At 42.4% G+C, this 26,315-nt stretch overlaps 1 protein-coding gene and 2 long non-coding RNA genes across 5 annotated transcripts in view; 1 reads left to right on the top strand and 2 right to left on the bottom strand.

Annotated features, from left to right (window-relative positions):
• Nucleotides 1-11,901, bottom strand: part of KCNB2 (potassium voltage-gated channel subfamily B member 2) — a 202,596-nt gene extending 190,695 nt beyond the window's left edge. Inside the window, exons 1-3 of one of the 3 annotated variants that reach the window (XM_071737777.1) lie at nucleotides 11,762-11,894; nucleotides 9,624-9,769; nucleotides 6,050-6,199 (exon numbers count right to left, since the gene is read on the bottom strand). The gene's annotated coding sequence lies outside the window, so the exon portion shown is untranslated. Of the gene's footprint in view, nucleotides 1-6,049; nucleotides 6,200-9,623; nucleotides 9,770-11,761 lie in introns of all 3 variants that reach the window. The other 2 variants (XM_071737778.1, XM_071737775.1) reach the window with 2 other exon arrangements.
• The window catches only part of LOC139793293 (uncharacterized), a 278,669-nt gene that overhangs the window by 190,695 nt on the left and 61,659 nt on the right, over nucleotides 1-26,315 (bottom strand). The gene's annotated exons all lie outside the window — the stretch shown is intronic.
• LOC139793291 (uncharacterized) lies at nucleotides 11,740-18,820 on the top strand. The gene is made up of 3 exons (XR_011724572.1): nucleotides 11,740-11,877; nucleotides 18,075-18,242; nucleotides 18,667-18,820. It is a non-coding gene; the product is annotated as an uncharacterized lncRNA (long non-coding RNA).

The following is a 26,315-nucleotide window of genomic DNA, read 5'->3' as shown; positions in this document are numbered from 1 at the left end:
ATACCAGCTGGCCTGAGCAGCACCAGTCCCTTCCACAGACTCCAGGGTCAAGAACTTTCTACAGATTTACATCCAAGTTACTTTTCCTTGCCTTGGTCTCCCAATCTTTTGCATAGAAATTGCATGAAAAAAAAGTGGTGATGCCACACTTCACTGCTGGAGCATGTACCCCCTGTGCATTTAAAGCACTGTGGGGAAAAAAGTACATGGTACATAAGAAAAGGCTGTGTCACAGGGCCTCCAGCAAGTGAGTGAATTTGCTTTGTTCTGACTTTTACAAGACAGAGTTACTGTATTTATCAGAACATGTCCATTTTTCAAAACCTGTCAAGTTGTTTGCAACAAAAGATTGTATTAATTATTTCCTTTCTTTGGAAACAAATGGAAGAAGTTTTTCAGAATTTGTTGAAAATCTGTCTTCAACATTTTTAAACAAAACTTATATTTCTGCTTCTAAATATACTGATGTTTAATTATTTTTTTTAAAGATTAAGAAAGCTCTCCATCAAAACTTTACATTTTGAAATTATTAAACAAAATAAACTAGGTGACCCCATTCAACACAATTTTTTCAGGCTTAGAAAATCTGAGATCAATGTTTTTTTCTTTTTTCCCAGGCAATACCCTGGATAGGGTAGGTAATTTTTGTGTTGATTAGTTTGGCTATTAAAAATTACTTACTTATGCGTGAAAAAATCAGAATTTGCAGTCTATATATAATGCAGACATGTAACACTTTCTAGAAAAAAAACAGCTTTAGCTCTTTGTAACATCAGAGGAAGTTCAGAGTGGACATTAAGAAAATGTTCTTTACTAAGAGGGTGGTTGGTCCCTGTAACAAGACCCCCAGGGATGTGGTCACACGACAAAGCCTGTCAGAGTTCATGGAGTGTCTGGGCAACATTCTTAGTTATATGGTTAATTTTTAGTTTAGGTAGTTCCAAAAGGACCAGTGAGCTGGACTTCAATGATCCATAAGGTTCTCTTCCAACTGGGATATTCTATGATTCTAAAGAGTCTTAGAAAGCCTGCACCCACCTCAGCATTTCACTCTCAGAATGAATAGAGCAAGTCAGTCAAGAAAAGACAGAGCAAGTTAGTTGTGACAAACTAATGCATTTCTACTGAGTAAACCAATTCTTAGAACTTTACATGCTGGCTTATTTGACTGTGATTCTACTTTTTCCAACTTCTGCTTTTCTGTAATATTTTTGCTGCCACACCTCAGCTGTCTGCTCAGCTTAAAACAGAAGACCTGTAGCTTCTTAATGGTGAGCAGTGAGAGCTTTATTAATAGCATTTTCCCTTAGTTTCAAGGTTTTATTTTTTAAATGGCTGAATAAAACCCTACTCAAATGAGGTGCTCTTTCTTTCCATTTCCCACTTTTAGAGAAGTCACATCTCATACAGTTAAGGACTGGCAAGCTGAAGGCAGGGAATATTAGGAAAACATGTCAAACTACTCCTGAGCATCATGTGCATGCCTCAGGGTCATATCCATCTGCAGGAACACAGAGATGCATGCACAGAGAGAAGCAGGTGAGATTTCACTGTCCAAACTATCAGTGAAATCACTTGGGCTCAAGTGTTCAGACCCAAGTGGCTGAAACCCCTTGAAGCTATGTGGCCTGACGGGAAAGGGATGGAGCCTGAGCCTGTGACATTAGGCTGGACATTAGAAAGAATTTCTTTATTGAGAGGGTGATCAGGCATTGGAATGGGCTGCCCAGGGAAGTGGTGGATTCTCCGTCCCTGGAGATATTTAAAAAGAGACTGGATGTGGCACTCAGTGCCATGGTCTGGTAACTGCAGCGGTAGTGGATCAAGGGTTGGACTTGATGATCTCTGAGGTCCCTTCCAACCCAGCCAATTCTATGATTCTATGATTCTATGATCATCCCTGCAAGCAATGCCTGGCTCACAGCAGACCACAAGCATGGTCAGGGCCACTGCTGGTGGGTAACAGGGACTGTAAGAGAGCTGCATCTTTCCATGATCTAAGGCCAAGTAGCACCTCTAGCCCTGAGAACTCCATGGATGTGTTGGCCTATGGAAAGTAAAATCTTGCTTCGAGAATAAATCCTGCAAAACCTGCTCTTGGGCCATTACTATGGCTAATTGGTCCAAAATTAAGATTAGTTCTGTTTCATAACAGACCTCACAAATGATTTATTTTTGATATGTGAAAAATTAAACTTTGGCTGCACAAAGACTCAGAAAACTGCAGTAAACATTCAAAAACATGGGGCCTTTTATAGATGAACTTTTAAAACCACCAAAATCCTGCTAGCTCTCTGTTCTCAACACCTTGAGCACAGAAGTGTCTCTTAGATGGATGAGCTGAACTTCATCAAAGAGCAGCAGGCACAGAGGCTTTATATATTCTTTAAGAGCCTTGGGCAAGAAAAGCCAGACAGAAATAGGTAAGGATAGAGAAGACAGAAAAAAGGGAGAGTATAGCTGATAAAATGTTTGTAAAAATCTTGCAGTCACACAACCTTGGCAGTTTTGGCCAGCCTGAGTTTTCATAGAATGTTTCAGGTTGGAAAAGACCCTTGGGATTATCAAGTCCAACCTTATCCCTACTCTACAAATTTCTCCCCTAAACCATATCCCAAACACCACATCAAACTACTCAAAGAGCACCTGCTCTTACTGGAGACGTTACTCAAGGTATAGCCTTGTGGGTTTGGCCATAGCCTCCTCTAAAGGTGATGTGGACAACTTTACACTGAAAGGCTGAAAATTCTTGACAGCACTTGGGGTAATTTTAAATCAAGACTCATCTAGAATTTAGGACTCAAATGGCCTTTCTGAGTAGGGCTTCACCACAACTCTGGAGCTGAGAGCTGGGTTTGGAGAAGCCTGTCAGACTGCAGTGAGGTCTCAAGAGAGTAAAAAATGTGGCTTTTCAATGCCTCCCAGCACTGAACCAAGACCATCACCAGCCTTTATTTCAGACCAGTTCTAGTTATTTCTCTTTCCTTATTTGCAATGCTCTGCTGTTGATGTTTGTGACAAGTGTGATCTGTATGATCCTTATAAAAAATCCCGATGCATTTCTGATCGGTTTACAAAAACAGTTCAATTTCCACTGCAGTCCAACTTGAAGCATCTCTTTTTTAGGATGTCTGTTGTGTCTGCACTTTACTATTTATGTTTACAGTTGGTTGCTAAGGGCTGAGTTACTGCTTTCATCAAAGATACTGTCTTTCACTGCATATTTAGCCTTCCTTGGAAATTTCAGAGGGAATGAGCTTCTCTCATCAGAGAAGTACAAGGCTGAGTGGCAGATCGCTTTCTTTAATTTCAAACAACCAGATATTACAGAAATGAGATTATGTAAGATCTTCATTTCAGAGCTAAATCAAACAACATATTTATATCCTGGCTAGCCCTATGGATACACAGATTTGATGTTTCCATACAGTTCTTGGAGAACTGTGTTACAGATATTTTATTACAAACATTACATATCAGGATACAGTAATAATAGTAAATACATTTATAATAATAAATTAGAGTGTTGAATTGGAATTTATTCATCCACTACTTGATTTTTTTTTAATTGCATTGCAGTGCATTAAGATCACAGAATCACGGAATCATCCAGGTTGGAAAGGACCCCTGAGATCATCAAATCCAACCCTTGATCCACTACTGCTGTGGTTCCCAGACCATGGCACTGAGTGCCACATCAGTCTCTTCTTGAAGACCTCCAGGGACAGAGAATCCACCACCTCCTGGAGCAGCCCATTCCAATGCCTGATTACCCTCTCTGTAAAGAATTTCTTCCTAAACCTCCCCTGGCAGAGCTTGAGTGCATGCCCTCTTGTCCTACTGATGGCTGCCTGGGAGAAGAGACCAACCCCCCCTGGCTACACCCTCCTTTCAGGGAGTTGTAGAGAGTGATGAGGTCTCCCCTGAGCCTCCTCTTCTCCAGCCTCAACACCCCCAGCTCCCTCAGCCCTTCCTCACAGGACTTGTGCTGGATCCCTTCACAGCCTCCTTGCTCTTCTCTGGACCTGCTCCATCACCTCAATCTCCTCCCTGAACTGAGGGGCCCAGAACTGGACACAGGACTCAAGCTGTGGCCTCGCCAGGGCTGAGTACAGGGGCAGAATCCCTTCCCTGGACCTGCTGGCCACGCTGTTCCTGACACAGGCCAGGATGCCATTGGCCTTCTTGGCCGCCTGGGCACGCTGCTGGCTCATGTTTAGCTTCCTGTCAATCCAAGATGATGGAGGAGATTGTCAACACACAATTTGTTCTTTGAGGAGGCCCTACTGCAATCAGTTATCCTAAACCAATTAGTTTTAGGGGTATTCTAAACATGTTATCTTCTATAACCCTTCAATTTTCCACTGCTCCCTTTGAATAACAGTGCTGTCAACTAGTTGAAAGCACTGGAATATGCCACAGATGTCTTTTTGTTCTCCTGAAGAAAAGCTTGCTCAGTGTAGCACTGACCGATGGATGATTCTAGGTTTCTGGGAAGAGAATTATTACACGATATATACCATCACCCCATATATATGGAGAATGATATCTGAAGCAATGAGGCTCATTGAGAAGAGTAAAATTTTACCTCTCTTTGAATGAAATTGCACCCAAAACTCTGGTTTTGTCACTTTGTCTACAATGCTTAAGATTTCTAACAGAGGATAAACATACAATGCCACCATCCTGGAGCTGCAATTAAGGAAAGCATGGTTGTATTCTTATTTCTTTGGAAATAAAAACATTTCAGTTCAATTGCTGCCTCTATCAAAAAAATCATTTTGAACCATTTCTAGCTGGACCATTCCCTGATTCAATAAAGGAAAATGGTAGGCCTAGACCTTTCTAGTCAACAGATAGGAAAACTCATGGCCAAAGATTTCAGTTTGAGAAGGGCAAATATACTCAAGAGACATTTGCCTCAACCCAGTCATTCTATCCAGCAGGAGTACAGACTGTGTTCTTATCTCTGGTGCTTCACAGGAACAATAAAGCTAGAAGGAATGAATCAAGGCCTTAATTTTTGGGTGACTCAGTTCTGAAAAGCACCTTTATACATAGATGGAAATGTCCCCAAGATCACAGCATCAGCAAGTCTTCATAAAAAGCCTTTATTGTTCATTATTAAGACAAAAAACAGTCTATCCTTGATTCTGGAGGATCCATCTTTTCAATGTTCTTATGTCTTAAACTATGGAATATCTTGAAAAAAACACTCCAAAAACCTACTGAAAACTGTCATGCAGGTCCTATGACAACCTGACACCTTACCTTGCTGATCTGAGAGAAGAAGTCACCAAAAAAGCAGAAAACTTGGTTTCTAAGGTGTTTTGGTACTACATACTGCACAAAAGTACAGATGATCTGGGGACTGGCTAAGGGAGAGCTGTTTTTAGGAATTCCAGCTCAACATTTCAGAAAAAAAGCTACACTTCATTTTCATACTGACTTTTAGTCCTATCATGAGTGGAGACAGTCTAGGTTTTGAAAAGCAGAATATCAAGCTTAAAGGCAACTGATACCAGGAGCTTTGGTATTTTTTACCCTCAAATTGAGCTGACCATAAGAAAATGTGAGGACTCATTATCATGCACAAACCCATGCTAGTGTTGCTGTAATTCTGAAACCAAGACAGCATAAAAGGAAAATTCTAAAAAACTGCCACTTAGAAATTCATGTATTTACCTCAACCAAGGTAAAATGTATTTTTAAAAGCCACAGCATCCTCTTAAAAAATATGCTTCATCAGAGCCATTAGTGCAGGGTTTCTAATATTAAACATGCAAGAGTCAAGTTCAAAGAAGGGTGTGGGAACCTCTAAGGCAAGATCAACATGATACTTCATGGTCAGAAAGTAGATACTCTGAACTCCCATCCAGGTTCAGTGCATAAGCAAGATCAAAGGTGATACTACTCACCCACATTATATTCTAAGCCTGGAAACCTCCTCCTGTAAGAGGCATGTAAAACAGCCCTTCAAAAGCACTGGACAAGTTCCACTCTTTTCAAAATACAGCTTGTGCTGGTAGGAACCTATTGATGTTCTTGCCTTGTTATTAAACATTCACCCATGGACCATGTTCATCCCTGGTTGTGGTCTATATTCTGTAGGCTGCTGCTGCCACCAGTAATCCCCAGGATGGCTGCAGGGATGGAGACCAACCATCCCTGTTCCAGATGAGCAAGAATGAGGCAGCCCCTGCTCAGAAGGCAACAGGCATGAGCCTGTAGGTAAGGGGTATGAGCAGTCCTTTGGCTGAGGGGGAATCTTGGGTTATAAGAAGCAAAATATTTGTCGGCATTATGTTAATCTAAGAAAGGCCTAAAAGCTTGATTCTGGGGGGTGAGTACCCTAAACAGAAAGCTACTGAACAAAGGCCAGATATTTTTGCTTCTGTGAGGTGATTTATAAACATGTTGGGGCAGGCAAACACTCTAACCCCTTCTCTTGTTCAAGGGTATCAGAAGGTACCCAGCACTGCTAATGCTATTGCAATGACATGCCTCAACAGTGACTGTCACTTTAGAAGTGACTATCAGTAGCCAGGTTAGTCCTGAATATAAATTCAAGAACAAGGCCTACCCATTTAAGAAGTTTGCTCTTTGTCAGCAATAATGAGAATGAAGAAAGCATCAGATAAAAATACTCTAGAAGGCAAGACCTAGATGGCACTGCTGTCAAGGTAGATCAGCTCTGGGTGCTATAAATCTCAGCAGCCACTGGACAAGAACTTACAGTAGTGTCACACATAGCTTTGTGGTGGTTTCAAGGCTGATTGGGCTGGTTCAGTGTTTTGAGGATACTTAAATACAGTAGTTAGATTCTTCTAGCTGCTGCAGCCTGACACTACTTTCAGCTCAAACTGCTTTGGGAGTTCTCCAATCTATATGTAAATTTAAAGTGAATGTATGGCCATAAATTATAGGAGGATTAGTAAATCACCTGAGATTGCATCCACCTGAGACGAGGTCATCAACCTTGTAGGTAAACCAAAACCTCACACTTTAGGAGGGCAAAAGGACCCAACTGAAATGTTGTGTGACTTCTGTTGTGTTGTTGAATTTGGTTGTAATTTTTATATCTGTATTTTAAAATACAGATAATTATCTAAAAGTCAACTATTTATGAGGTACTGTGAAAAACTATTTTATTAACTGCCTTGAGATGTCTTATTAATGCTCTGAGGCAAATTTATTCTGTATTTGGACTGTATGTACTGCCATAATTGATTTCTATTTCTTAACTTGTTAGGCAGTCAGGGGAAGAAGTTCATCTCCAGTGCCATCAAAGCAGATTACGTTTGAGAGCTTTCTTCAGTTTATTATCAGCACAGCTTTGCATTCATTTCCCTTTTACACAGTTTTACCTGAAGAGACAACCTTTATTTCCTAACCAGCTAATACCCAAATATGATGGAGGAATGAACACCCTGCAGTAGCAAGCATGACTTCCCAGGGAGAAGCAATGACCAGCGTAGAGGCTTCTAGTTTATCACACACCAGTGCTGTGCCAAGAGAGATGCTCAGCCCCTCCATCCAGGCTCGGACTGTACCTGCCCTTGCACAATTCCACAGTGTACCACCATCCATCCCCCTGTCATGGTATTGCAAGAAGTAAATTGGTAGATTGCCATTGTTCCTTGTAAAGACTACAATTGCTGCTTAGCACAGCCTACTCCTAAATACTGGGAGCTGCATTATGCCAGCGTGACATGTATTATTTATTAGCTAATAGATTGCTGGTTCTGGCTCCCTTGTGGCTGCCAACAGTGACGCTACAGACTACTTCTTATAGTCATCCAGAGGAGGAGTGGGACCCTATAGAAGCCAGACACCTCAGTCACAGCTGATCTGTCATTATGGCTAAATATAGATTTCCTGCGTTAGAAACAAATAAATTAAAATCCCCAACACTTCTAGTGGCCTAAGATTTTTCCATTACTCTTTCCATACTGTTCACGCAGCCACCAAGATCCACGGACGAGCACATCCAAAATAATATTCATCACCCGTTGATTGTGCAGCTCACTTTCGTGCCGGTGAAAAAAAAAGTAGCTCCTCAGTTTAAAAACTCCTCAGTTTACTCAGCCTTGGAAGAAAGTGATGTACTGCACAGTAAACAGGTGAAACTTCAGGAGGATGCTAATGGGCAACTCACACTGAAGTTTTGGCACGGGCGGTAATGAGCACCAGGAAGGACAAAAAGCAGAACAGCCTTGCCAGACCTTCCAGCTGTAATGGAGAACACAGGCAGTTTTAAGCTTAATAGATTTTAAATGTCTTGACTGATGCATATCATATCTGAGGCTTTTACAGTATTTAGTAATCTGGGGAGCTATTTTGGGCCTGCTTTATACCTATAGCCAATCAAGATAAGAAACTTCCAAGTTCTATTCGATAAAAATTTGAGTTGTTCAGCTTCTCCGTTCACTTTCTATATTAATTCAAACAATTTAGTATATATGCATTTTACTTATATCAAATTTGAGTATCACTTAGCAATCTATTTATTATAGCATGGAATATTATATGCAAAATTGCATAATACTCAAGAAAATATTCAAAATACTGAAATTCTTTCCAAATCCTTTTCATATAGCCAGAGAATTATAAACAAACACAGGAAGCTATGGGATGCCACAAAATCTATATTTACAATAGGGAAAAAATCTAATCTATAACATTGCAAGCAATTTTTTTCAGTGTCGCACAGAACACTGTTGCTCATCTTTGAGATCTCTGCAATTAAATGTTGGAATGTTTATTTTGATTTACAATTAAAATCATTGTTAGGAAGTAGATGCTCATTTCTACCTGCTAAAGTGTGAGTTAAAACAACACCTCCCAAAGATTTACTACAAAATCCAAGAAATTAAGTAACCATTGCCACTGCCTCATCAGTAACTATAATAGAAAGATGCGAGTTACTTATGAGAAATCAGAAATATTTTCTTGGGGTGCTCATATCAGAGTAGAAACAGCACAACTCATCAAGGTAAACAACAGCCTGTTTTTATCATACATCCAAGTTCATAATATTCAGACACCTAATAGGTAAAAAAGCATTTCTAAAAATGAAAAGAATTCTCATGGCAATACTATAGAAAGAGGGAAAGTCTTTTCAGAGGCCATAGTTATTTATCTGCAAGAGGTGTGAGCATTTTGTTGCTGGGTAAGAAGGTATTGCACAATAACACAATTATTTAATAAAAATGGCCACTGTAAATATGAAAAAAAAAAAACAAAATTTTTTTTGAATGTGTGTGTCTACTCTGATGAAGCCGAAGTGGCTCGTAACTTTAAGTCCTTCCCTCTCTGGCTCCCAGCTTTCTCTCCTGGGCTCTGCCTGTTGGGAGCAGAAGGTACTCAGGAAAAGCAGACACCTTCAGAGGGGTCTGCAGCAGGATCCCACAGAACTGCTGTGCTCCTAAGTCACTGCCTCCTTCACCAGGTACCTCATCTCCCACCCACTAAGACTCCTTTCCTCCAAACCATGGAGAGCTGAGACCAGACAGCTCCTCCCCAACATGCTGTTTATATAAGAACATAGAGAGTAAAACACTGATTGAAATGTCCTCCAGAAGGTAGCTTTAAATATAACAGCGCCATGAAAAAGATTTTACCTGCACATGTAGTGACATGAAGCTCAAGGAAGTCAGATAAGATCAAGATTGTCTTCTAAAAGTCACAGTAGCAAGCTGTTTGGCAAAATCCCAAATGCTGGCAAGCAACAAGAAAGCTCTTGCGAATCTCAACTCCTTGCCTTGCCCTGAATGGGAAGCCAGAATTTACCAATTAACTTGCACTTAGGAAAAAAAGGCTGAGCATGAATAAATAAATGCATGTGATATGGCATCATTACGGCAACGGGATCTTTCAAAATGCTGAAGCCAATGGAAACGTTCAGACTGAAGCTGCCCCAAACAGCGCTTCCCCCTCATCTTGAGCCGAAGATGTTCTCATTGCTACTGTCTGCATATGTCTGAATGAGGCCAACCTGCTGAGCCCCAGTCACAGCACCCAGCTGAGAAAGAAGGCAGTGAGAGCAGTTCAAATGCTGTTGTGAGAGCTGCTTGTAGAAGCATCATTAAAAAAAAAATAAAAATAAAAAATCCACAAAAATCCCAACCAAACAAAACACAAAAAAAAACCCCAAAACCAACAACAGAATACAAGGCAGCTGCAAGTTCCAATAAGGCTGAGAGAAGAGAGTTTATCTGTTGTTGTTTGAAAGGAAAAGACAGCAATGTTAAGGAGAAGCAACAAACTTTTTTTGTGTGCTGCACCTCATCTCCCTGGGAAAAATTTCCAGACCTTTGCTAATACATCTCAGGTGATCACAGCTCAAACAAATCTCTCAAGCAACGTGTAGTGACTGACCTCTCTCCCCTGAAAGTTTCTAGTGAAACTCTCTGAGAGCAGGATGGTGCCCCAGGCTTGGTAGGACATTTAGTTTCTCAGACTCTAAGGCTTAGTGTTAGCCCTGCACTGACTTGGATCCAACTCCCCAACGGAGCAAACTTAACTCGATGTGTTTTTAAAGCAAAAAGCCCAGCAGACAGGCTTTTCCCACTTTTAGCCTGTCCAGCCTGGCTGCTATCCTTCTTTTAAAACAATCCTGGCAGCTTCTAGAGCTACAGGACAGGGTCAGTGAAATCCCTCACTTAGGTGTCCTTTTAATAGAAAGCTCTTGATGACTGGGTATTTGCTAAGGAATGTTACCTCCACCTGATGCTACTGACACTTCCTTTTTTACACAAACATTTAAAAAGTGACAAAGTGAAGCCTAGGATGGTCCCCTCTGCAATGAACACAAATGTTCAAGAAAACACAAATATACTGCTTATTTGTATCTTAATCATTATGTAACTTCTGTTGAATGAAGTCCAAGACCTACCATAAATATGGACAGTATATACATTAGGTGTAAGAAAAGGTTTAACTTTACCCGGGCAGGGAAATTCTGATACAAGAAACACATTGGATTTGTTGCAGAAACCATGCAGTGAACATTCCTGTTTAGAAAGCTGCTTGGGTTTTTAAATCTAGGGGACTGACAGCACGCTTCTTATCCACAGAAAGCTTATATGTTGGTATGTTTTGGACTTTCACAATGATACAGTTCCTCTTTGGCAGGAAGGATTTTTTAGTCCCTGGGTACATGGGGTAATTCGAGTGACAGCTGTCTACCGAGAACTCCGAGGTTTTGTATCACCAGCTTCCCACAAGCGCTATTAGAGCATCGGAAACAAATGACGAGCTTTTATCTTTAAAGCTCACTCACAGCAGGAGGTAGAATACTACGAAATTTCATTTCTCCCCATCCCTTTAGCAGCTCTGAAAGAACAAAAATACAGCCACGGTTTCCAAAGCGCTCCAGCGTGAGGGCTGCATTCTTCTCCCTTAAACTGATCCAGGCAGCCGGGGAGGAAACCCTGTTCCGTCCAGCCCCGCCGAGCACACCCCTTCTCCCGAGGGGTGCTCCCGATCCCGGGGCTGCCGCTGCGCAGCGGAGTGGATCGTGGCCGGGGCGCGCCGGAGGTACCCGCGGGAGAACCGCGCTCCCGCCCGGCCCGGGAGCCCCGCAGCCCACCGGGAGCCAGCCGGCAGTTTTCGCCACCCTTACAACTCCCACCAGTGCTGGAGGCGTGGATGTCTCTTTTAAAACAAAACAAAACAAAACAAAAACACAAAAATGAACCCCAAAGCAAATAAAAGCAAAATGCAGCGCTGGGAGGAGGAGAGATGCCCGTCCGCTTACCTGGCTCCACGGGCGCCCGGGGCACCGCCGGGGGCTGGAGGAGGGATTCCCCGGCGCTGGCAGGGGCTGCTCGGGCTTCCCCGGGCACTGCGCGGCCGCCAAAGCCACGGCGAGAGGTTTGTTTTGGTCGTTCCTTCCCGGGGAGGGTTTTGCTCTACATTCCCGGCTCCACATCACCGCCCCCCCCGGGCACGGAGAGGACTGGGGGTGGAAAACCAAGGCAAAGGCATCTCCCTCCTACCCGCCGAGATGAGAAGCCGCCGAACAAACAGCGCGGCGAGCGGCTGGGGTGGCGGGCGGAGGAGGGGGGGCAGGGAGAGGAGGAGGTGTGGAGCTTGGGGGGGTGGAGGGGGGGAATAAAAACCGAGCCCGCGCTGCCCTCGCCCCGCTGTAATCCCCGGCTTCATGCGAGCTGCCGGCGCGGCCGCCCGTGTCTGCGGCTGTGCGTGGGGGCGGCGGCGACGGCGGGGCGGAGGGAGGGGGGGGCACGGACGCTCCCGTCCGGGGCACTCGGGGCACCCCCGGCCCCCCCTCACCCCCACCCCGCTCCGTGCCGCCCCCCAGCCCGGCTGCGCGCACACCCGCGCACACGCACAGTCCCTACGCTGCCCCCAGGAAGGGCTGCGCACACGCACCCCCCACACACATCCCCGCATGAACCCCAGGCGGGGGATGTACACACACACACACACACACCCGCACCCCTGCGCGGGTAGAGGGCCCGCACAGAGGCACACAAAAACCTCTGTGTGTGCGGGCGCACACGGACACGGTATCACTGCCACAGGCAGGGGATGCACACCCACGCGTCTATGCGCACACACATGCATGCACAGCCCACGCTAACCCTCCCTCCCCTAAGGCAGGGGGTGCACACACACACAGACACGCACACAGGCACACAGGCACACACAGAACCCACGCTAACACCTCCCCTCCACCCCGTCAGGGGATCCCACTCTCAGACAAGGGAGCACCCACAGTAACCCCCTAGTACAGGGAATGAGCACACCCCCTCAGACCTCAATACACCCCTCCCTTCCTACACACCTCCCTCCCAGAAAGGGAATGCGCTCACACACACACACACACACTTCCATGTGCTACCCCCCTCCCTCACACATGCACACCCACCCACCACCTTCTCCTGGTCAGTAGAGCACCCACACCACCATCCTTCCCCTCTTTTCCTTTCCCCTTCCCTAGCCCAAGCAGGGTACGGGGACACAACACAAAACACATGTTTGTTCCCCAAATCCTGCTGACAACTTGGCAGCCACAGCCCAGCCTCACTGTTGGCATACTGGAGGCCTGACAAGGGCCAAATCCCATGGCAGAGGTACAGTCCCTGGGTAGTCAGGACCCCTCACGGTGTGGGAACTCACACAGTTATGTCATCAGATCTTGATGGGGTCTATTCAAGACTTCTGCTGCTCCTGCTGCTTCTTCCTTCCTCCCATAAGGCTTAATAGCTCTTCTTTATTGCTTTTTAATGGAAAGTCCTTTATCATTCCCAATAGTGGGAGGAAGTCTCTCTCCCTCTTTCAATGAAGGGCCTCTATATTTTAGGTATTGGAGTAGAAGGCTGTTTTTTTCCAAGCTCTTCTGTCTTTCTCAGGTTGAATAACAGTTCCTCTGCAGCTTTGCCCACTGGGTAGTGTTGCTCAGACTTCATCTCATCCCATTGCTCTGAGATTCTGCCTTCAGTGTTGCACATTTCACTGCTGAGTTGAAGGCTTTCCAACACAACGTTTATCAGCTTCCTTTTTTTGTTGTTGTTTAATTCAAAGACCTCCTAATTGTTTTGAAAGCCATCCAAGAAACAGTATTGGGTAGTATGGCCACCATTAATTCAATTACTGAAAATTAGGTTAAACTTTAAATGCTCATTTACTGTGTTAATTTCTCCCTCATACTACTTGCTTCCTTGCATCTCAGCTTGAGAACATATTGATATTTAATTTTTTTTTAAAAAGGCTGGTGATCTCCAGGCCTGCATTCTGAAGTTTGCTGAATGGGTACCACAGCAGTGGCAGTCCAAAGCTCTGCTGATTTCAAAGTTAGTTTTCTATGGAAATAATGATATATGTTGAAACGTCCAGCAACTTTGTTTGAAATATGGACATCTGTGTCATAGACTTCTGTGTTTGTGCCTACCCTATCCTTAAGTTTAGTCAGGGAAATACACTTCCATATCTTATACATTAAAACGAAGTTTCATAGCTACCTACTCCTATAAATAAAATCACACATTGAAATGTAGTTTAGATATTCCATATATTCCACCCCTTATATATGGACGTGCATGTGTGTCTCACTCCTAATTTTTGAAACCACTGCTGAATTTCAGCTGAATATGAGAAGTGGGTAAACACTCTGAAAGACAATTAAATTCCTACAAGTTTAAGAAAAAGAATGTGGTTGTGTCAATAGGCTCACTATGTATCCCTTTGTGCCCAGGTCACGGCAAAGGTGACTTTAGGAGTTCATGCACTGTTACATACCTCAGACTGCATATATTTATATCACATCAGTGAGAAAAAATTCAGCTGGAGCTAATGTCTTCTTATCCACTGCAATGAATAAGCCCTATGAGGCAAAGCCATAGCAAGCCAGTTCATTCATTTGGATGCTCATGAAATAATAGGTTCTCAGGAACTCCAGTGTTCCTCTGCTGCTTTTCATGATTCAGTGAGCAGTTTGAAAGGCTGCAAGTAATTTATAGAAGTAGACTATGTTTTTGTGAAATTTTGATGTTGGATTTTTTTGTATTTTTTAGAAAGGGAGAGTCTCTTATTTCTCTTTCATACACACATACATGGAGACACTAATAGGACTTGGTCACTGAGAAAGCTGACAGGGAGAGCAGTCAATAGGCGAGCTCCTGCAGTTCTCTGCTACACCTGTGTGCATGCTGTGTAGACACTGCTCCAGAATAACCAATTGATCTGCTTTCAAAAGGGAGGTATTATCCTGGAATTACTCTAAGCCAGTGACTCCACAGTAAAAATGGCTTTATTCTGGGAAAGAATTTTCTGCACGGAGGTCTATTGTCATACCTGGATACATGTTTACTTCCCTGTATCTACATTAATCAATTTTTCTTCATAAACAAATTGCTAACTGTTGTTGTCTGGCTCCTTTTCTAGGCTTGGAGATTTTCTCCTCACAAACACTCGTCTTCTACTCTTAGACCTGTGTGCTTGGATATTGAAGGGATTGTTTTGTGGTTCCTTTATTTACCAGAAAAGGTGCAAAATCTCTGGCTACACTGATGACCAGTGTCTTGCAGACTGTGTGGGAAAGATTTCCTTCAGAGATGTTTTGTTTCAGTTGGTCAGGTAAGAGGCAGAAAGACACATCTTAAGTGAAAGAGAAATCTCTTTTCTGCCAAGCTTTCCATTGCAGGGTTTTTCTCCCTCATAACAGCAATGTTATTCAGAGTACCCTTTATGAAGTCCAGCCTTGTAAACATGCTGGAGCTCTTCCTTCTCCCTTCATGCCTGGTTTGCATAGATGAGCCCACTAGGTCTCTATGAGGCAGTTCTCCCCTAACACATCCTGGAGTGAGAGGAGCCAGAGGAAAGGAAGGCACAGATGGAGAAAGATGGGCAAAGTTTTGGAAAGGCATAGTTAGAGCTCAATATGCAGCAGGAGGATCGTTCAAAATCACAATCTGACCCTTGCAAGAAATAGTTGTATTCTCCACTGCTGACCCTCTTAACCACAATAGTGATGCCATGTGACCCACACACTTGATTCTTTTAAAGAAAGAAGAGTGGATTTTTGTTTGTCAGGGACCTGAAGGCATTCTCAGGGCTGCTGGCCCTGTCCAACCTCCCCTGGCTGCTCCCCCTGCCCATAGTCCAGGACCTCATTTAAGCTCAACCCAGGGCTTTCAGTCCCTTCCCCATCAGTACTAGAGATACTTCCCTGTGGAGAAGGGAATGACCCTTTCCAGGCAGGATCCATGGCTATTTCTCACTTGGAGGAGCAGATATTACCAGCAACAGGACAATTGCTGCCATCAGCATCAAAGCTGGTCTGTCTGTCTAAAAATAGAGTTGATCATTTTCCTGAGTGTAATCATCTTAATTACTGCAACACCAAAATGTGGTGTCAGGTGGTCTGAAAATGTCTCCTAATATCCCAGTGATGAGTCCAACAAAAGGCAAAAAGGAGGTGGTTCTATTCTAGGAGAAAATTCACCCCATCCCACTTCCCATTTTATCAGCCAAGATCTGCGGATAAGACCAAGTCAAACAAAGGCTGTTTCTTGGCCAAGTCTAATATTGTCTTAAAATAAGTCATGTCAGAAATAATATCTGGCAATAACATAGCCCACCATGGTTCAGACCAAGTCTGGTCTGGATTAGGGACCTGCTATCATGGAATAGCTTTCCATGCTTCCTAGTGAGCGATTTAAGGATTTTTTAGTTTTTTATTTCTTTTCATCAGATGTCTCCAGCTCAGAATCATACAATGGTAGGGGTTGGAAGGGACCACTGGAGATAATCAAGTCCATACTTCCCCTACCAAAGCAGGATCACCTACAGCAGCTCAGAGAGAAACACATCCAGACAGGTCTTGAAAGTCTCTAGAGAAGGAATAATATGTTTTCTATTCCTCTTGCCATGGATCAGACTCCAACACACTTTCTCCTAGTCTCAGGTTCTAGAGGGGATCCTGGAAGAGTCTTAGCTCTTCCACAGGATGCAGTGGAACAGCAGCCTGACTCATATATAAAGGCTATGGTATACACATATTTAGAAATTATATGCTGCTATTATATGCTATTTTTCCTCTGTAGCACAGTAAGTGGAAACTTACAGGGCTGGGGCTGGGTGTCCCAAAAGCAGCAATGGAGTTGAGCTAGAGCATAGCCAGGAAGGGCAGGTAAGATGCCATTGTCAAATTAGCTACAACTTAGATGGGCTTTGTGTTGGGTTTTTGTTTTTTTGTTTTTTTTTTCTGTTTGTAAAAATAGATTCCTTTCTTGTGTGGGTGGATTTTTTTAGTATATATTATTATTTTTATTATGGACAAAACTGCACAAGAATAGAGTAATTGCTGTCAGGAGTAGAATCAATTGTAGACACAGGATAACACAAACAGCAAATAAACTTGAGCTAAGCAGAGGCATATCAATTTGATTATAATTGAATCAGAGCCAAACAAACTGATTTATTTCAAATTTGGGCATCTCCTCATATGTATAAGTCAAATAGATAAGATTTACTTAGTTGGCTTCTCTGTCAAGCAGACAGAATGCCTGCTGAATGGTTTCTGGAGCTCCAGCTTGCAACATTATGATATAGGGCTCTTCTTTGTGTAATATGAGATAGTGATGATTTCCACAAACTCAAAAGTCTTTTTTTCACCTCCTAGAATGATTTACTCTAGCTTATTTTTTTATTTTTAAAATGCTAATATTTTGTAATGTAATCTTCATAGATGTTTTTTGTTTTGTTTTTTTGTTTTTTTGTTTTTTAAAAGACATGAGGTGAATGTTAATCCCTTCTGTCAATTAAAATGTTCTCCCTTTTTATTAACAGAGCTTTTAAATGGAGATTTCATCTTCTCACAATCTGAGAAATAATTCAGGTTTGCTAGTGAGTCTTGGGTAGAGTACTGAACTTGCTCTGCTGTTGTTTTTTAGAAGTTGCAGTAGCTTGGTCCAAGTTTATGATTAAAAAAAAAAGAGAAAAAAAAAAAAGTCAGTTGAAGAAAACCCAGTCCCATCATTCTTAAAGACCTGGCATTTCCTGGTTGTATTATACAGGGGGGAGCCAGGGGGCACTTACAGCCAAAAGTCTACTTAATGTGAGGCTTGTCTAGGTCCTCAGCTTCTAGCTTTGGACTTTGCAAGCTTTGCAATGCAAAAATAAGTTTCCTTAAATACCATCTCCGAGGAGATAGCTCTTGTGTCTTCAGAAACATCCACAACCTCTTTTATACTCATTCAGTGCTGAGGCACAGCTACCTGAGTAGGCAGGTAGGGCTGAGACCTCTGGATTCTCCCCTGTCCCTGTGAAGGCACAGCTACACAAACTGAGCATTCCCTTCCCAGGAGAGCTGTCATGGAAGACATCCTTTCTGAGCTCCTTTGAAGGTCTGTGGTACCTGCCTGGGGTCTGAGTAACAGGCAGCAATTTGTTTGCCTTTCCCCAGTCTGATGAAACGGGAGTCAGAATTTTTAGGCTTTTCACTTCAGGTTATTTCTGCTCTACGTTAAATAGGATTTAGTGATAGAATAATTAAAAGTAATCTGTCACAATAACTTAGGCATAAGCAGAAGGCATTTTCTCTGCAGGTCAAAGCTGAAGGAAAACAGCAAGGACTGGAAGAAGAAATGTTTAGCAGCCACTCAGAATTACCTTTATTAGCAAGGGAGAATGAAACATCCAGGAACAGAGAATTTTGCAATGGGAAGAAGCCAGCTGCAGAGAGAGGAGGATCAGACTGTGATTAGTTGTGAGAGGTATGAAGCTTCTAATTATAAGGGCAATCCCCATGCTCCTCCCCTGCAGCCGGGTAGAAGAGGATTGGCGTTTGGGAGAAGAGCTTCCTCCACGTATTGTACTCTAACAGGCCCTTGGGAGAACTCTAGGGAGGATAATTTTCCTGAAAGAGGGTTTGAGGCTTTCCCTGAGCAGGGCAGTTCTGCAGTACAGGAGCAGGGAGATGTGCATGGGCAGGGCAGTCCTCTTCCCACGTTGTGACGGGAAGTGGGGAGTGAGCTGCCCAGGGATTAGACTGGATCTGCTGTCGACACATCTGACAAACTTGTGCTGCCAATAAACACAGTAAATTGAACATGGATAATTTGTTTAAAACTTAGTGTATTGACAAGTGAAGTGTTAGTCCTTGGAGCTCTCGTTATGATCCTGATTTTTCATTTTCAGGTCATTCCCCATGGATTAAATCTCAGGACTTGAGATGCAGACAACAAGCAGACGTTACCTTTTTTAATGAAATGTCTTGATATCCCTGACAAATCCTGACCCAATATTAATCCCATGTTCCTCTAGGTGTGAATAAAACATTGCATAGAACACAGTTCTGGTCCTGTCTTGCAGCAAAAAACAACCAGCAAGATAAAAAACCCCACAAGTTACTTTCAGCTATTTTTCAGGGTTTGTGCAGAGGTTTCCGGGTTTTTTGTTTTTGTTTTCCCTATGGGATTGTTTATGATTCTGGTAAAATAATAAGTAAACCTAACAGTTTTTTCGTTTAGCCTTCACATCTAGCAGTTCCCTCCAGTCTTTGGTAATTACATCCTTTGTAATGATTGGAAGAGAATACTGGGGTGGCTTGTGAATGGGGCACTTAGTCCAAGTGGAACCTCCTTGAATGAAAACAATAATGAAGTTGTTACCAGGTAGTGGTTTCAGTTTGTAAACTCTTTTTGGGAAAGAACCATATTTTTTCTTAAAGATATCTTAAAAGCAGATTTCACTGTTTGCGAGAAGTCTTTCTTTATCCAACCAGAGTGGATGCAACTCAACAAACAAACAAACATGGCAGCTTCCCTGACAAGTTGCAGACAAATGTAGGGGCGGGGGGTGAACTCTTCCTGGACACCAACACAGTGAGCCCATGTGAAGTCTTTCAGGCTTCAAACCCAAGATCACAGAATAATCATTGAATGGTTTGGGTTGGAAGGGACCTTAAAGATCATCAAGATTCAAACCCCCTGTATGGGCAGGGACACTTCCCACTGGAGCAGGTTGCACAAGGCATCATCCAACCTGGCCTTAAGAAGCCCTCCAGGGAGAGGACATCAAAGACCTCCCTACGCAACCTACCCTGGTATCTTACTACCCTCATGGTGAATAATTTCTTCATGATATCTAAGTTAATCTACCCTGTTTCAGTTTAAAGCCATTTCCCCTTGTCCTATCACTACCCTCTCTAGTGAAAAGCCCTTCCTCAGCTTTCCTGAAGGACCCCTCCATGTTCTGGAAGGATGCTATAAGGGCTCCCTGGAGCCTTCTCTTCTCTAGGATGAAGAGCCCAAACTCTCAGCCTGTGTTCATAGGAGAGCTGCTCCAAGCACTTTGGTCATCTTTGTGGACTTTCTCTGGACCCTCTCTAGCAGATCTATATATTTTTTGTTCCGGGGGATCCAGACCTGTATGCATTATTCCAGGTGGAGTCTCACAAGAGTAGAGGGGCAGAATCACCTCCCTTGCCCTGCTTGCCATATTTCTTTTGATGAGGCCCAGGATGCAGTTGGCCTTCTGGGCTGAAAAGCTTGGGGAGCGAGGGCTCTTCCTGGCTTCCACCTCACTGTAAAACTGGAGGAGAGGTCTGACTAGATGAATGGTTCCCAGGTGTCCAGGGTCCTGCCTGGACCTGTCAGAGACATCTGAATGTAGACCAATGTGTGGTCCAGACACCCACCAAACAGACTGCTTGAGACATGGCAAGCCAGGCTCCTGAGCAGCTGAGATGGTCTTTGGATGAAGTGGTTCCTGAAGAGCAGAAAAGTTCCTGGTTCAAGGCAGCTTGCCAGAAAGCAGAGTTGGTTTTGAGCTGGGCTCTGGGACAATGGAAGTTCACCAAACCAAAGTACATTTAAATGAGCATCATGATTCTAACACACTGGCTTTGCTGATACATTTTAAGCAGCTCTATGATCATACCAGCTTCAGAAATAACAATCAGTAAGGGACAGACTTTTTGAAATATGGGTGATGCACACTTTTTTAGATACTTACTGTGCAAATATGTGTTGTTGCTCTGCTTTAGATTCTGCAAAGCTGAAGATGTCTAGGGTTGGACTTGATGATCTTGAAGGTCCTTTCCAACCATGATGATTCTATGACTCTATGTGGCTCTTTGGATTTTGGTTGATACCATCAGGTACTATTTAAATCAAAGAAATCTAACTATTTTTAAATTACATGTCAGGTTCTCAGATTACACTGTAGTATATCAAATCTCAATTGGCAGGTTGCATGCCATGGTCTCTTCTGAAATATTGTATTAGACATTTTTATACTTACTGTAGCTGCTTTTAAATACCTGTAGCATAGGATAAATGGCATTACATTAAATAAAACCTACCTTGGAGGTGTAAATTTACATAGTCACATTTTTCTGAATTGTATAGAACACATTTCTCATTGCTCCCATATACAAAAAACCACACATGCACAAAAAAAAAAAAAAAAAACCAACAAAAAAACAACCCACGACAAACCAAAGCAAACCAAAATAACAAAGAAAACCCCAGCAACAAGAAAAACTAAAACTCTTATTCTTAAATTGCTTATCTAAGTCTCCTGTGAATCAGTAGAAGAAATAAACCTAATAAAACCAATACACAGAAAAAAACCCAAACCAAACCAATAAACCTAAACCTCGTGTGGTAAGAATCTGAATCAGGGAGGTTTATGTTAGATATTAGGAAAAGTTTTTCACCCAGAGGGCAGTTGAGCAGTGGACCAGGCTCCCCACAGAAATGGTCACAGGACCAAGCCTGCCTGAGTTCAAGAAGCATTTGGATGATGCTCTCAGACACATGGTGAGATTCTTGGGGGTCCCCTGCACAGGGACAGGAGTTGGACTTGATGATCCTGATGGGTCCCTTCCAACTCAGCAAATCCTATGATTCTGTGATTCTGTGATAAAATACTGTATAGGTACCACACTGAAGCACAACATTTTGTATGAATTAGCAGTGCTACCTAAATGTGGATGCTGATTAAGACTGGCAACCAAGTCACGGGACTTTGTGTTCTTGCTGTTGGTAACATGGGTCATTTTTGGGGTGGCTTTTATTTTATGCTTTAGTGACCTAACTACTTTCAATTTTACTTGAAATTTATTCCCACAAGGTGTGCCACTTCACTCTCCTGAAATACTCCCTGTCTTGCAGAGCTATGCTCAGTATCCTCCATCCCTCAGTTTCCCATTCCCTGGCTGCTAGTGACGTATGCTGCAGGTTATTTGGAAGTGTAGATGCTGAAAGGCCAGTGTTTCCACTAAATTAAGCAAATAACATTAACGGTGTATTGCAGCCTCAGCAGAGACACTAATGGGAGTTCCTCTCCTGTCACTATTTTTCATGAAAGTTGATAAGATGCTTTGAAATGGGCTAATGGATTTAGAAGCGATGGTGAAGAGATTGCAGAGAGGAAAATGGACCTGAAAGGCAAAGGCATAGATTTTTTCCTTAGGAAGCCAGGCTGAGCTGTCACGTGCAGAGCTGAGCAGGCAGAAGTGTTCAGTGGATCCCCTTGCTCTCTGTCACCTGAATACTTCCTTGTGTCACTGGAAAGTGACTTTGAAGAAGGCAAATCCTACAAAAATATTACACTCTTCATACATGATAGAAATGACAGCTGAAGATGCAAGTAGCTGGGAATGAGGCCCCACACTTTGCTAGTGACTTATGCACAGACAGAGCCGTGTGATTACTATTGATTTGCTGATTAACTGAATTTACTTACAATGGCTTAGACAAATATCCCAGTTTATGAACTGTTTGCCTGGTGCACAGTTCTTGCTTTAAAGGTTTATTACTCATATTTTCTATTTGCGTGGTGTTCTGGGGTCATGGCAATGCAATGGGTATCACAATATAATTTCACTCCCTCACCAGGCAGTTCTCAAACCTGCTGAAGACTCAGGAGGGCAACATGATCCCTGCACCATAACACACTGCTTTATGTCACTCTTTTGTCTATCATTTCGATCTTCTGTTACTACTCATTCAATAGACTGCTCTGCTAACTCTTGTTACTTTGATTTTCCATCCTTTGATTTTCCATCACTCATTTTCCATCAAAAATAGAAATGTGTCCAGTCAGCTGTAGCTGACATAGAATCATGGAATGGTTTGGATTGGAAGGGACCTTAAAGATCATCTATTTCCAACCCTTCCACTAGACCAACGACTCAAAGCCCCATCCAACCTGGCCTTGAACACTTCCAGGGAGGGGGTGTCCACAACTCAACTATTCCCGTGTCTTACCATCCTGCATCAGTTCAAGGATTGCATGAATATCTGCATGCTTGTGGCCTTTTCCACATATTTTGGCAAATGTATGTTTTGTTCCAGTATAATATTTATGTAATAGATACGTAATAAATAACTGCTACAGATTCAAATAAAGTAGGCTGCAGCACCATATTTTTTACCCATCAATAATAAATCATGGTAGATGGTAGATGTCACGGATGCCAGTAGAAATGCAGAGGGTATTCTGTGTGTAGTTATGAAACAGCAATCCTCATCTTTATTTTGCATTCACAACTCACCTTCACCATCAGTGGATTTTAATTTAGAAAGCCCGTGTGCAAATAAGTTGTATCACGAGTTCAAACACTCCTTGAATTATTCTAGAAAGTCTATTGCTAAGAATTCATGTAAACTTTGCTGCCACAGGAAATTATGAAGCAGATAAGCCCTATAGTAGAGAAATGGGACACTTCTTATTGGTCTTGGCTGAAGACCTGAGTAAGAAGACTATGCCAGTGGTTCAGCTCATCATGAGACAGAAGGTGAAAAGCCTGTGTGTCCACTTGAGGCAGAAGGAGACTATGATTGTGGAGAAGGAGACTTATGACAAAGCACTCCTGGCTTGACCCATCTGCAGAATGTGTTGTGGAGGGGCAGAAACAAGCCATGGAGAGAATACAACTCTTGCTCTGTTTTTCCATCATCATTTTCCTAGTTCCCTCAGTGAATACACTGTCTTTTATTCTCAAAGACAGATGTTAATATCAGATATACTACATAAAGTGTAGCTAAACTATTAGAACAGTCTCTTGGGCTTCTATCCTTAATTTTGTGGGCAAACAAGAGCTTCTGACAGTAAATGTGTCTTACTATGGGGTGCTACAACCTGGATATACATCATCCTATGACTGATGCATGTTTGTGACCCTCCCAGCAAGAAGATACTAGGTCATGAACTTGTGTAATCAAGTTACAGTATTCAGGGTGAGCTGCCACCATATAGTCTCAAATGTCTCTCAAAGAACCACTTCTTTAGGGAATTTCACCATTATTCAAAGGAATTCCTGACATCATTTAGAGGCATAGCCATCCGTTCTCTAAACTGAAGATGAATAGATAATTTTGGTCAACTCTGAGATGGGAAAGTACTTCAAACTTTTTCTTCTCCATCATAAAACCCTTCCTTTCTCTGCAATAAAGAAAAAATCCAAGCAGATCAAGAAGCAGAGCAATAAGAGCTGTTTCTAATTCCCTTAACTAGATGTAATTCTGGTCCATACTTCTTGAAAGCAAAGGTGGATTAGTGGAAATCAAAATCTGCAATACTGGACTTTTGTTTGGATGCTTCAATAAGTACACAGTCCTTTTCTTCTCTAATCTCCTGATTATTTAGTATGACTAGGAGCAATATTTGAATCTCTTTATATGGCAGAATGCTTCCCAGAAAATACTTTATCTTTCAGTTATTACTATTGAAAATGTCTAATGGTTCTCTCCATCTGAATATTTTAAGCAGGTTCACTCAGAGTAATGCAGATCTGCATTATTCTATTTAGATCCTTTTAGCAGAATAATCCTTTAGTGAGTGAAAAGCCCTAAGGCAGCAGCTGGTTCCAATTTTATAAGAAAACCTTGTGGTTTTCATCAGGTAGTGGAAAAAAAAAAAATCTGCAACTATGGAAAAAGCTGCTATTAGGCACTGGTGAATTCACCCAGAGAAGCCCTTATAAATATCCAAGCTACAGAAAAGTCTTCTCATCAACATTACAATTTAGATTCACTACTAGCAATCAGACACAGATCTTGAGGAAACTGGGCTGTATTGGTTTTTGTGGTCAAAGAATTCCTGTTTGCTGCATTATCTCTAAGTAAAAAATGTGCTGAATGCCTCTCATGTTTTCCTTTCTTATGCAAAGCCCGATTGCCTCTGGTTGTCTCTAGAAGAGCAGCTACAAATCTAATTTGGCTGATGTGCAGGTATTTGGCACTGAGAGCTGTGAGCTATCTAGGACTGGGCTGTTGGAAGTGCTGGGTCCAGCATGAGGAAACTCACATTTCTCCAACCCTCTCAGCACCTGCATTCACTTGAGATGGGGCTGCACTGGTTTTCTTTCCTTTACTGCATGGACCCATATAATTTCCACTAGGAATATAGCTACATTGTGCAGCAAAAGTACCAGAATCACTGTAGTCAAAGTCCTTGTCTGGACAGCCTTCAGCAGGGAGCAGAGCTCTGGTACTGTATATACCACACAGCTATAATCTGTAGTGTGGTTTCACACTGCAAGTGTGAATATACTTATATTAAGGATGAGACTCATAGGTAAAACCTTACTGAATCATAGTTTAAGTGATGGTGCATTTATTTAAATTGCTTTTCAGTGGACAAGGATGTATTCGACATAATACACGACCACTTGGACACCAGAGATACTGTCACACTGTAACTGAGGCTGCTACCACTTCTCAGACTGGAGCTATCAAACCATTTATCAAAACATGGCTGAACTCCTCAATAAGAAGTATTAGTTTTCTGCTTTCTTTTTAACAGAATTTTTGCAAATTAGGTGTTTTAAATGGGATGAAAATATGTCATTTTCCTGAATAGTTTCTCAGCTAAGCTGTTTTGTTTTTAGATAGAAGTATGCCCATAAATGAGAATTATACAAGCAGGGCAGAGCATATAAACTGGAACTAATTATTACCTTAATTAAATGGACTTAACTTCATCATAATGATTAATAGTTCTCAAAGCTTTTAAGAATTCCTCAATGGCTATACATTAAATCAAGAATATATTTTTTAACATGTTATATTGGCAGATGTTAGTTAGAATTATCCAGTTATTAAAGATGGATGTATTATTTCCAGTTCTTTAAAGATTAATGGATACACATGCACATCTACTTTCCCATACTGTAGGAATAAGAACCTTTTTGGTATGTTCAATACTCTGGGCTTCTTGAGTTGGCCCAGTCTCATTGCTGGACTTCAACCTACTAAAAAAGGTTATGCTTTTCTATATTTAGATAGGCAATTCTGCATAATCTGGCTCTCCTCCTGGACTACATACATTAGGACTCTTTTGAGTTTCCTTATTACATCTCTGATTATCAGTCTAATGAACTGTGCCAGTATATTGGTTCAATGTGACATTAAATCATTGCAAAAACTTGTTGGTTGGGGCCTGAGCCATTGGCTGTGCTCCACCTGATTTGCATCACAAACTCAAAGCCAGTCTTGTGAGTGACAGAGGTAGAGACAGCACAGGGGCAGCTCCCAGCAAGGTAAAGCTGTCATGATGGCTCTGAGGACACTGTGGCAGGCACCAGACACACCATCGAAGGACAGAGAGTGTACATAGAATGGTGAATCACAGGTGCCTTGCAGTTTTTGATGAGCTACATAAATGTATGTATGTCTTGCAACTTTAGAGTTAGTAGAGGCTGGAAGTGTTAGGTATATAAGGAAAAAATTCTTTACAGAGAGGGTGATCAGGCATTGGAATGGGCTGCCCAGGGAGGTGGTGGATTCTCCATCCCTGGAGTTTTTTAAGAAGAGACTGATGTGGCACTCAGTGCC

Source organism: Heliangelus exortis, chromosome 2, assembly GCF_036169615.1.
Source record: "Heliangelus exortis chromosome 2, bHelExo1.hap1, whole genome shotgun sequence".
NCBI lineage: Eukaryota > Metazoa > Chordata > Aves > Apodiformes > Trochilidae > Heliangelus > Heliangelus exortis.
The sequence above is the reverse complement of the archived record's forward strand: the minus strand, read 5'-3'. Positions and strand labels throughout refer to the sequence as shown.